This window comes from Neofelis nebulosa, chromosome 14, assembly GCF_028018385.1.
Source record: "Neofelis nebulosa isolate mNeoNeb1 chromosome 14, mNeoNeb1.pri, whole genome shotgun sequence".
NCBI classification, from domain to species: Eukaryota; Metazoa; Chordata; class Mammalia; order Carnivora; family Felidae; genus Neofelis; species Neofelis nebulosa.
In genome coordinates this window covers 17,858,681-17,868,933 of record NC_080795.1, presented here as the reverse complement: position 1 = coordinate 17,868,933, position 10,253 = coordinate 17,858,681, and positions in this window count along the sequence as shown.

The window sequence follows — 10,253 nt, the reverse complement described above, 5'->3', positions numbered from 1 at the left end:
CTGTTAGGGTATTTCTTACATTTTATGTGTATTAATGGTAAATCAACAATTTCCTAATAGTGGCCAAAGAACTCAGACACGCAGCAAAATATTCTAGTACCCTTCTTTCATTTTTTCCCTATGTATTTCTCTCTTTCAAAAGAGGATATTCAAATCAATTTTAATAGACTAACAAAAGAAAGCTAAAAAACAAAAACCCAATAATCTTTCAAGAGTAGAAATATAAAATGTAAGCTTCAAAGTTACTTTTTGAACATTTCACTATGTTCCAGTTCTACAAAAAGTACAAGCAAGTCTGTCTTTTATCTTCCTCCAAGAAAACCAGGTTCCTGGCAAAAGTCATGGTGTAGAAATTCCATTGTGGGTACTCCGAAACCCCAGAGGTTCTATGAAGGCATGCAAATACACAATTTGCTATGGAAATTGTGGTGCTGTTTAATCAAGTACAAATACAATTCCTGAGGATCTCATCTTGTTGAATAATTATTTGGTATATAATTTAGCAAAGGTTTTCTGATGTTCCCATTTTACAAGCTTATCGAAACGTTAATTCTGTTCTAATTTTAATGTGGAATTTTAATGTCACACATGTTAAAAGGCAATCCACTCACACCAAAGGCACTTACCTATAGAGTGGCTATAAAGCCTGGCAACACAGGCAACTATATATAATAAATGGTTTATTGATACTACATGACAATACATGATATGTTTGATGTGTTGCCCCTCATTAGTGATGCATAGTTTAGTGTGCTGAACAGAATGACAATGAATAGGACACATTCACACAGTATTTCTAGCAATCACTGCACATATATCTGTAATGTATTGCTTCCAATCTGTTCTCAGATGTGATTCCTGGGATCAGCAATGCCTGGGAATGTTAAAAATGAAAATTTACAGGAACTCACCCCAGACCTAGACAATCAGAAAGTTGGGCTCAATAGTCTATTTTAACAAGCTCTGCAGGTGATTTGGATGCAAGTTCAAGTTTGAGGAACACATGCTCAAATTTTTTTGTGTCTCTGATTTTCAGTGAAAACAAACCAACCAACCAAACACACACACACACACACACACACACACACACACACACACACACACACAAAACAAAAACCTGCCTTTTCAGCATACCCCAAGCATAAGGTTGCCAGATTTAGCAAATGAAAATATAGGAGGACACCAGTTAAATTTGAATTTCAGATTTAAAAAAAAGTTTGTAGTATAATTATGCCCCTTGCAGGTATGTCCCATGTATATGTATGTATGTGTGTGTGTGTGTGTGTGTGTGTGTGTGTATGTACATCCCACTTATGAAAGGGATATACAAGTATCCCCATGCATAGTTATACTAAAAGATTATTTGCTGCTTGTCTGATATCCAAATTGAATTTTTCATCCTGTGTCCTGAGTTTTTCTGGCATCCATACTTAAGGGTGTTCTGATCTGGCCAGCATTTGGCATACTCCACAGAGCTATGTCACCTCATCCAGTTTTAGAAATTATCATCCCACTGGTCTCTCACCACTCTGTGGTCATGTGGTGGTTGGTCTCTGAGTGACCTGCCCTTGACTGTCAAGAGCATACACTGATAAGTGTTCACTTAAAATGGTCCAATGGGGGAAAGAGTCACCTATATTTCCACACTTTGTGGCCACCCTATAGGTGGAAATATTGGGTGTTAGCTGAAGACAAAAGCTAGAGAAATGTGTACCAAATCTTATCTAACTTGAGTTTATGAAATGTAGAAACAGTTTTTCTCTCTGCTCAAAGAACTTTGTTTCATGCAAGATTCTGGATTTCTATTACCATTTGCAACAATGTGGATGAAAGTAGAGTGTATTATGCTAGGCGAAATAAGTCAGAGAAAGATAAATATATGATTTCACTCATATGTGGAATTTAAGAAACAAAACAGATGAACACAGAGGAAGGGAAGGAAAATTAAGATAAAAACAGAAAGGGAGGCAAACCTTAAGAGACTCTTAAATACAGAGAACAAACTGAGGGTTGCTGGAGGGGTGTCGGGTGGGGGGATGGGCTAAATGGGCGATGGGTATTAAGAAGGGCACTTGTTGGGATGAGCACTGGGTGTTATACGTAAGTGATGAATCACTACATTCTACTGAAAGCATTACTATGCTATATGTTAACTAACTTGGATTAAACAAAATTTAAAAATTTAAAAAAAAAGAGCACAGTGGAGATGTTAAGAAATCTTTGGAAGTGGGGGACGGCACTTGTAAAAAATATACACTCCTAAAAAGAATAAGTTAATTAAAATTTAAAATAAAATTAAAAATGTTCTGGATTTCTAATAAGAAATAATTAATTATAAACATATTATAAAATAAAAATGTTTTGGGGCACCTCTGTGGCTCAGCCAGTTAAGCATCTGACTCTTTGTTTCGGCTCAGGTCATGATCTCACAGGTTTGTGAGTTTGAGCCCCACATCAGGCTCTCTGCTGTCAGTGCAGAGCCTGCTTGGAATTGTCTCTCTTCCTCTCTCTCTGTCCCTCCCCAACTTGCCTGCATGCTAGCTCAGAATAAATAAACTTTTTAAAAAAGGCTTTTATATCCCTTAACAGAGCTGCATGCTACTGATGAGTCCTTTCCTATAACTGTCCCCATTTAAGTCAGAAAATTAAAGCCAAAAAGTTTGAAATCTGAATCTTACCTAAATTAGTTTTATAGTCATTTCTCTTTCATTTTTGAGCTGCCATCCTGTATACGTTTCAAATTTCCATAAAACTAAGTGTATAGATTTTAAATACGCAGTACAATGCGTTTTGACAAACATATACCCCCACCCCAGCAAGATTTAGAATATTTCCTTCATGCTAGAAAGCACCCTCAAGTCCCTTTCCAGTCAATTTCCCTTCCAGAGGCAACTATTCTGATTTTTGTCACCTTAGTTTTGTTTGTTCTAGAACTTTATGTAAATGAAGTTGCTTTTATTTTCACACATTCCAAACATACCTTGCTATATAGCAGGGAATTTATCATGTATTTTTATTTCCTCTGAAATCACCGTAAAGCCCTAAAGATAGTACCCCATCTCCCACCCTCAAAGAGAAGACAAGGATACTGGTCTCAGGGGAGCCTTCAGAACCTGAGGAGTTAACTATAGAAAGGGACAAGAAAGGAGGCTTTAGGTCATGGATCCCTGGGTCCCCAAGTCAAGAGGCACTGGGGCCAGGGGACTCAGGAAGGGATGGCCGTGAGAGGTACCATGAGAGCACCTGGGAGATGTGCCAGGTAGAAAACAGAGTCAGCCTCTCAGCACCTGCCCCTGCCTTCGTGGCAATGCTCGCCATCAAGCCTCCAGTCATGTAGGGACCAGGGTCACCCCACTGCCCATATGTTCCAAGATACCTGCAATGAAGGCAGATCTCTGTAGCAGGCCAGGACCCTTAGGGTGGGAAGGAGCTCCTGTTTCTATACGTTGGGGACAGAGTAGACTATAGTGGCATACCCTAAAGTAAGGGCAGAGGAGTGTAGATCCCTGTTCCAGTGAATGTAAGTTAAACATTTAAGTTTTTAATATTTTAGTGCTTCTCAAAGTGCCCACTCCAGTAGCATCTAATTATCATTTTAAAAGTCTACTACTCAAGACATAAAATATTATACTTTATGGAAAAAAATATTTGTATGATGTTCTCTTTTGCTCACATTCCTGGGGGATCCAGGGATAAAAGACCATGTAAATCCAAGCAGACATATTACTAGTAGGGTTAGTTTACATAGATATATACAATGTTTACATAGTTATATACGTACTATAACAAGTTATATACGCAGTATAACAAATAACATTTGAGACAAATTTAGAAAAATACATACAAAGAATAAAATGCATTTTAAATGCACCCCCCCAAATGTTGATGATCATCACCGATCTTCACTCCCCCTGAGTTGCTGTAAGACTTCCAGCATCTCTCCAAGGCAAACTTACCTGCAGATCCTTCTGTGAGGTCTTCAAAGTTGTTCCTGCTCAGCGTATGTGAAGTCTGGCCCTATCAGGTCTCAAAGATCCTCATTTCCTTGGTGTCCGAGGAGCAGCCTTGCACTATTACTTGAGTCACGAGGCCTTCCTGTTTCCCTGTCACTGGAGTAGTAACAGAACAAATTCTAATGCATACAGTATTTGAGTAAGATGTTTATTAAGGATCAACACCTGTGAAAGAAAGCAGGCAGAAGCAGAGTTGAACTGAGGAAGTAATTGAACTGCAACGCAGACACAACACATGTAGCCAGGAGCTGTGGGGCAAATACTGACCAGAGGAACGTTGCCAGCCAAGCCAGATGGCTGTGCTGCTATATCCCGGTCTTACCCCGTCGCCAGAGGCAGGCAGCTCCAGGAAGGGCATGACCTTGGGCAAGGTGGCTCCCAGGAGCTGAGGCACACCAGAAGGAGCTCACAGCTGTAGACTGCTGACCACCCACTCCACAGCGGGACGCCGAGTTCCTCCTTAAAGGGACATGTGAGTGCCTAGCACAACTAGGCTCCAAGTCTTTCTGCAAGAGCCAGGTGGATTTCTGTCAGTACCCAAAGCACCATGTTCACGCTTCTCTTACAGTGGGTCTATGTGCCTGGAACATTTCCCCACCCTCTGCACCTGGCTAACTCCTTCTCCGTCCTCAGATCCCATCCTTATCAGGCCTTCTCTCACCCCCTCCCTCATAACATTCATCTGACTTTTGCTTAATGCCTTTATCCCCTGCTTAAACACCCACCACGAGAGCAGGGACGATGTCAGACTTGTTCGTGCTGCATCTTCAGTGTTGAGCAATGTGCCAAGCACACAGTAAATATTTAGTGTATATCTTATGAACGGATTAGTTAATACACTTGGTATCTTAGTTAATCTTGGTATCTTAGTTAATACACTTGGATTCCCCCAGAAGTAGACCCTAACAAAGGCAAGGATTGGGAAAGCAGGAAAGTAAGACAGGAAAGGAAAGGCAGCCAATTAATTACCCATTACCACTGTGGCCAAGGGTTTAATCCTGCTGGGGATATCTGAGAACCAGCGCTGAACATGTGCCTTGAAGTCGGCCATCCAAAAATGAGTGACCACATATTGTATGATTGTGTATGTAAGGAAATGTCTACAATATACCGATTTATAGAGACAGCAAGTAGATTAGTGGTTCCAGGGGAGAGGAGAGCAGAGGTTCAGGAGAAACTGTTAACCATCATGGGTTTCTTTTGTTAAGTGTAGAAACTTTCTGGAATTAGTGGTGATTATTGTACAACATTGTGAATATGTAAAAAAATCACTGAATTTTATACTCTAGTTTTATGTTATGTGAATTATATGTCAACAAAATAAATTACGATAAACAAATGAGGGACCTGGGATATTTATAAACCACCTCCATTCAATAGTCATGGCCGCTGGGGGGGGTTGGGGGAGTTCATTTCTGCAGCATACCCTGAGCAGACAGAACAGGCTCCAAGAATAGGGTGACTTTCAGGCAAAGAGATGCAGATACCAACCAGCACTTTGCAGTTTGGAGGTGTGATGCATGGAAGGGGGAAGGATGAGGGGGTGTGGGTCGGGCACAGATTAGGTCTGCTGCATTTAGTGAGAGATAAATCTAACAAACCCACCTGATGTATTCAAAGATGAGCCATTCTATGAAGAAGGAGGATTCACTCGGAAGCTTCCAGCTCCAAGAACATATTTTTCTAAACTTATTCCAAAACATACTGTGACCCCCTCAGCTGTGATCCCTAATCAAGTAAATCCAAAGGAGAAAAGAACTGTGCTTTCAGTGGAAAGTGGTATTGTGGTAGGTTGATTAATGACCTCCCTGCATTTGCTGGGATTAGCACTGGGTGTTGTATGAAGCCAATCCGACAATAAATTATATTTTTAAAAAAATGACCTCCCCAGGGGGCACCTGGGTGGCTCAGTTGGTTGAGCATCTGACTCGGCTCAGGTCATGATCTCACCGTTTGTGGGTTTGAGTCCCGCATCAGGCTCTGTGCTGACAGCTCAGAACCTGGATCCTGCTTCAGATTCTGTCTCCCTCTCTCTTGGTTCCTCTCATGCTCTGTCTCTCTCTCTCTCTCTCTCTCTCTCTCTCAAAAATAAATAAACATTAAAAAAAAATGACCTCCCCAAATATGTGTACATTCTAATCTTGAGACACTGTGAATGTTCCTTTTTAAGGCAACATAGCAGGTGTAATTAGGCTCAGGATTTTGAGATAAGGGAAGCATGCTGAGTTACCCAGGTGGGCCCAATGTAATCACATGGGCCTTATAAGAGGGAAGAAGGAGGCTCAGAGTCAGAGGTAGAGTTTTGCAATAAGGAGAGTGGAGGTCCGGATGATATGTTTTGAAGACGGAGACGGGAGCCCCTAGAACATAAAAAAGGTAACAACACAGGTCCCCTCAGTTTCCAGAAGGAACCAACATGCTAGTAATGCTGACATCTTGACTTTTTAGCTCAGTAAAAATTATTGCATATTTCTGGCCTCTACAACGATAGTAGAAGAAATTTTTGTTGAATTAATCCCCTAAATTTATAGAAATTTGTTACAGTGGTGACAGGAAGCTAATACACTTTCCCAGAAGGGATTTAAAAAATAATCACCATCACCTCTTCCCCAGAATACATTATAAAATTGCAAGGGTCTTAAAATCACAATGAAAATAAAACACCTTGTATCTTTGTGGGGTTTTTTTTGTGTGTGTTCAATATAGTTAATATAATTTTTAATTTCTTAAAATATCATACTTATGATTTTTTAGAATACACAAATACTATTTCAAATAGAGTACTTTGTGGGGTTTTCTTGTTTCAATTTACCTTTTAAATTTTTTTTAACGTTTATTTACTTTTTTGAGACAGAGAGAGACAGAGCACGAACGGGGGAGGGTCAGAGAGAGAGGGAGACACAGAATCTGAAACAGGCTCCAGGCTCTGAGCAGTCAGCACAGAGCCCGACACGGGGCTCGAGCTCACATACCGTGAGATCGTGACCTGAGCCGAAGTCGGACGCTTAACCGACTGAGCCACCCAGGCGCCCCCTCAATTTACCTTTTATACTGTGGATTTATAAATTATATTCTGCCAAGTGAAAATTCTTACTAGTATATTGACATAAAAAAAAATAGTGGATGAATTCCCAGAAAATAACATGTTTACAACTTTAAAAGTACTGTAAAATTCAGTAAATTAAATAGAAATATTCCTACCAGCAAATTTCTGAGCACACCCAATGTGAGTTGAAGGGAGCTAACTGCCAGGCATGAAAGTGGATGTGTGAGGTTCTTGGAGGTGAGAAGGGGACATAGGGTAAGATAAGGGAAGCCTTAAAAAAAAGATGGGGAATATGCAGGGGGTTACAGGACTAAAAGAAGTGAACTGTTCCAGAACTTTTTAATAAAAGGCTCACATAACTTCTCTCTGATTTCAGTCCATTCTCTACATTATCACCAGATAATAGAAAATAAAAGCCAATCATGTCATACCTCTGTTTTAAAATGATCTGAGGGGTGCTTGGGTGGCTCAGTTAAGTGTCTAACTTCGGCTCAGATCACTCACAATTCTTGAGTTCAAGCCCTGCATCAGGCTGTCTGCTGTCAGCACAGAGCCTTCTTTGGATCCTTTCTCTCTCTCCTCTCTGCTCCTCCCTGCTCATGCTCACTAGCTCCCTTGCTCTCTATCGCGCTCTCTCTCTCAAAAATAAACACTAATAGAGACAAAGAGTTGTTTGGAAACTCTTTTATTTAAAAAAACAATGCTCCAAAATGTGTTGGGTTACAATGAAAAGCCATGCTCCATAATCTCAATGGTACGCAAAGCCCTCAATGACTGGATGCCAGTCTACTTATTTAGCCTCATCACCACCGCTCCAATCATGTCAGACTTCCATTGTTCCTGAAACCTCTCTGTGTCTCTTGTGCCGCCTTTGCAAATAATGCTCTCACTAACTTAGGAATGAGTCCTTCTTGTCCTTACCAAATACTTGTTCATCTCAAACTAAATATCCTCTTCTCAGTGAAGTTTCTATTGGAAGAAATCCATCTTGGGCCCTGAGTCTCCATTGTCAAGAACACAAAGCCCTGATCACTATCCTGTCTATTTCTCAGCATTCCATTTGCAGAGAGAAATCTTGAGGGCTGGAGTAACATCTTGCTTGTCTCTTACTGCAAAAATGGTAAATTCCATAAACTCTGGGTTCCTCATAAGATACACAGGTATTCATCTAGGCCCACCTGAGTGTCCCCCACGTATTGGGGTGGGGGGGGGGGCACAGAGACTGGTGCTGTTATCACACTTGTGCTATTAGCTGTGCTGTAATACAGTCATTTGTCTCTGACCTGGGAATCTCATGTCTTCTATCAGAATCCATGCAAGAGTACCATACTTGGTTGCTAGCTTACAAGTAGGGTAAAATCCAAGATTCTGCACAGAATTTAATAGTTCTCCATCTTTCCAGACAGTGTTTGTGGCCTTTTAGATCTGTGTTCCTGCAATATTTGCTCCAATAGAATGTGATGTTGTTATATGAGGGCATGGGTTCTGGCACATAGGAGATGTTCAGAAAAATGTCAAAAAAGGAAATATTTCCAGTTCAGTAAAGGTACCTGCTCTGATAACTGCTTTACTTTCCCCTAACCAAAGCTGGACCCATTTCAATAGAACAGAAAAATGAGACTTTTTTTTTTCATTGTCACAGGAAAGTGTTTCTGAAATGATTATGTCCCTAGAGACCTGGGAGAATCTGAGTGACAGTATTAGGCTCTTTCAGTCTTTCTTCATGTCAATTAAATTTGGCTGCATGATCCTGTTAACAATTCCTAGAGGTTTTTTTAAAAAATCCATTTTTAAAGCATTCTTTATCCTAAAGAATTCATTTTCTGTTCTTAAGGATTAAAGGTTAAGTTCACATTTCAAGTTTTTTAAATAAGATTTTGATCTGAATTTTTGTAAGCTGGGGGGGAATAAGTCTTCATTAATTACTAACTATTTTTCTCAGTGATTTGTTTTTCATTTTTTTGCAGCCAAGAGGCATGTGAGTACATTAATCAGCTGAAAAAAATAAATGAATAAATCTTACTTGGTTATGAGATCATGAAGAGCAATTGATAAAATCCTACGTAGCAAACAGAACTAGCTGTTAGCCCCAGAAGGATATTATAAAACGGCAGACAATGCTCTAGCCAAAGGCAACAGGTTGGCTTACAAAATGGAAGCCAGAGCTGTTACACAAGAAACGCCTATTTCCGCATACTTCACTCATTCAAAGCTAGTCAATGTTTGTATTTAAATTAAGAACTGAAAACTCAAAGGCTCAAATATTTGAGGTCAGATTATATTGATGAAACATATGTCTTATTTTTCAGATATCCTGGGGTGGGGCTGAGCTCCTGCTGTAAATGGACTCTTGTTAAATGGAAGAGATGATCTCGTCCCTCACTCCCTGACATCACCGTGACCTGTGAGGCCACACTGACATTTCAAGCAATACAGGTTTGTGCTCTAAGCAGCGCCATTCACCTTATATCCTGGCTTCAGGGCTCCAACTGTGTGGAAAGTGAAAAACAAACAACCCAGCCAGATGTTTTGCCAAAACATTCCAAAATTTGCAATGGCTTGAGAGAACATTGTACATTTTATTCCATCTTAATCTATTTTCCTTAATTTTATCCTGCTTTTGAAAGTGGGAAACTAGCCCCATGGAAATACCATGAAAGCAACATGTGTGGAGAGGAAAGATGAGTGTTCTAACATTTGAAGGAAAGGATAATGTATATCCTCCTAATTTTGTCAGCCAAGTTGTACTGTCTTACTGTGCCTCAAACCAGAATGCTTGATCTGTGTCTTGGGGCTCTGGGGAGGAGGTAGCTAATCCCCAGGAGCTTTACCCATGTGGTCAGTGCTGCTCCTGCTGCTCACACAGAAGAGAGGGAAATGTGGAAATGACCAAGGATTCCCACCTGCCCTTTTTATCAGAATAGCATGGTGGCTTCTACTTCAAGTTTCCTTGTGCCAATTATAACTCCCTCCACCAATACCTTCATGATAGCTCAGGGACCAGGAAAAATGAAACTGTGTTGAACCATTAGCCTTTAATAATTAGAGAACTCTGAATTCAGCAGTGGATGAAAGGGAGGAAATGTGCTGAAAAACAAAAACAACTCAGTTGGAAAAATCAACTGTCTCAACCTTCCCCTTCCCATTCCACCCTCCCTGTTCTGTAGGGCAGGGTCCTTTGCCTCAGGCTCCAA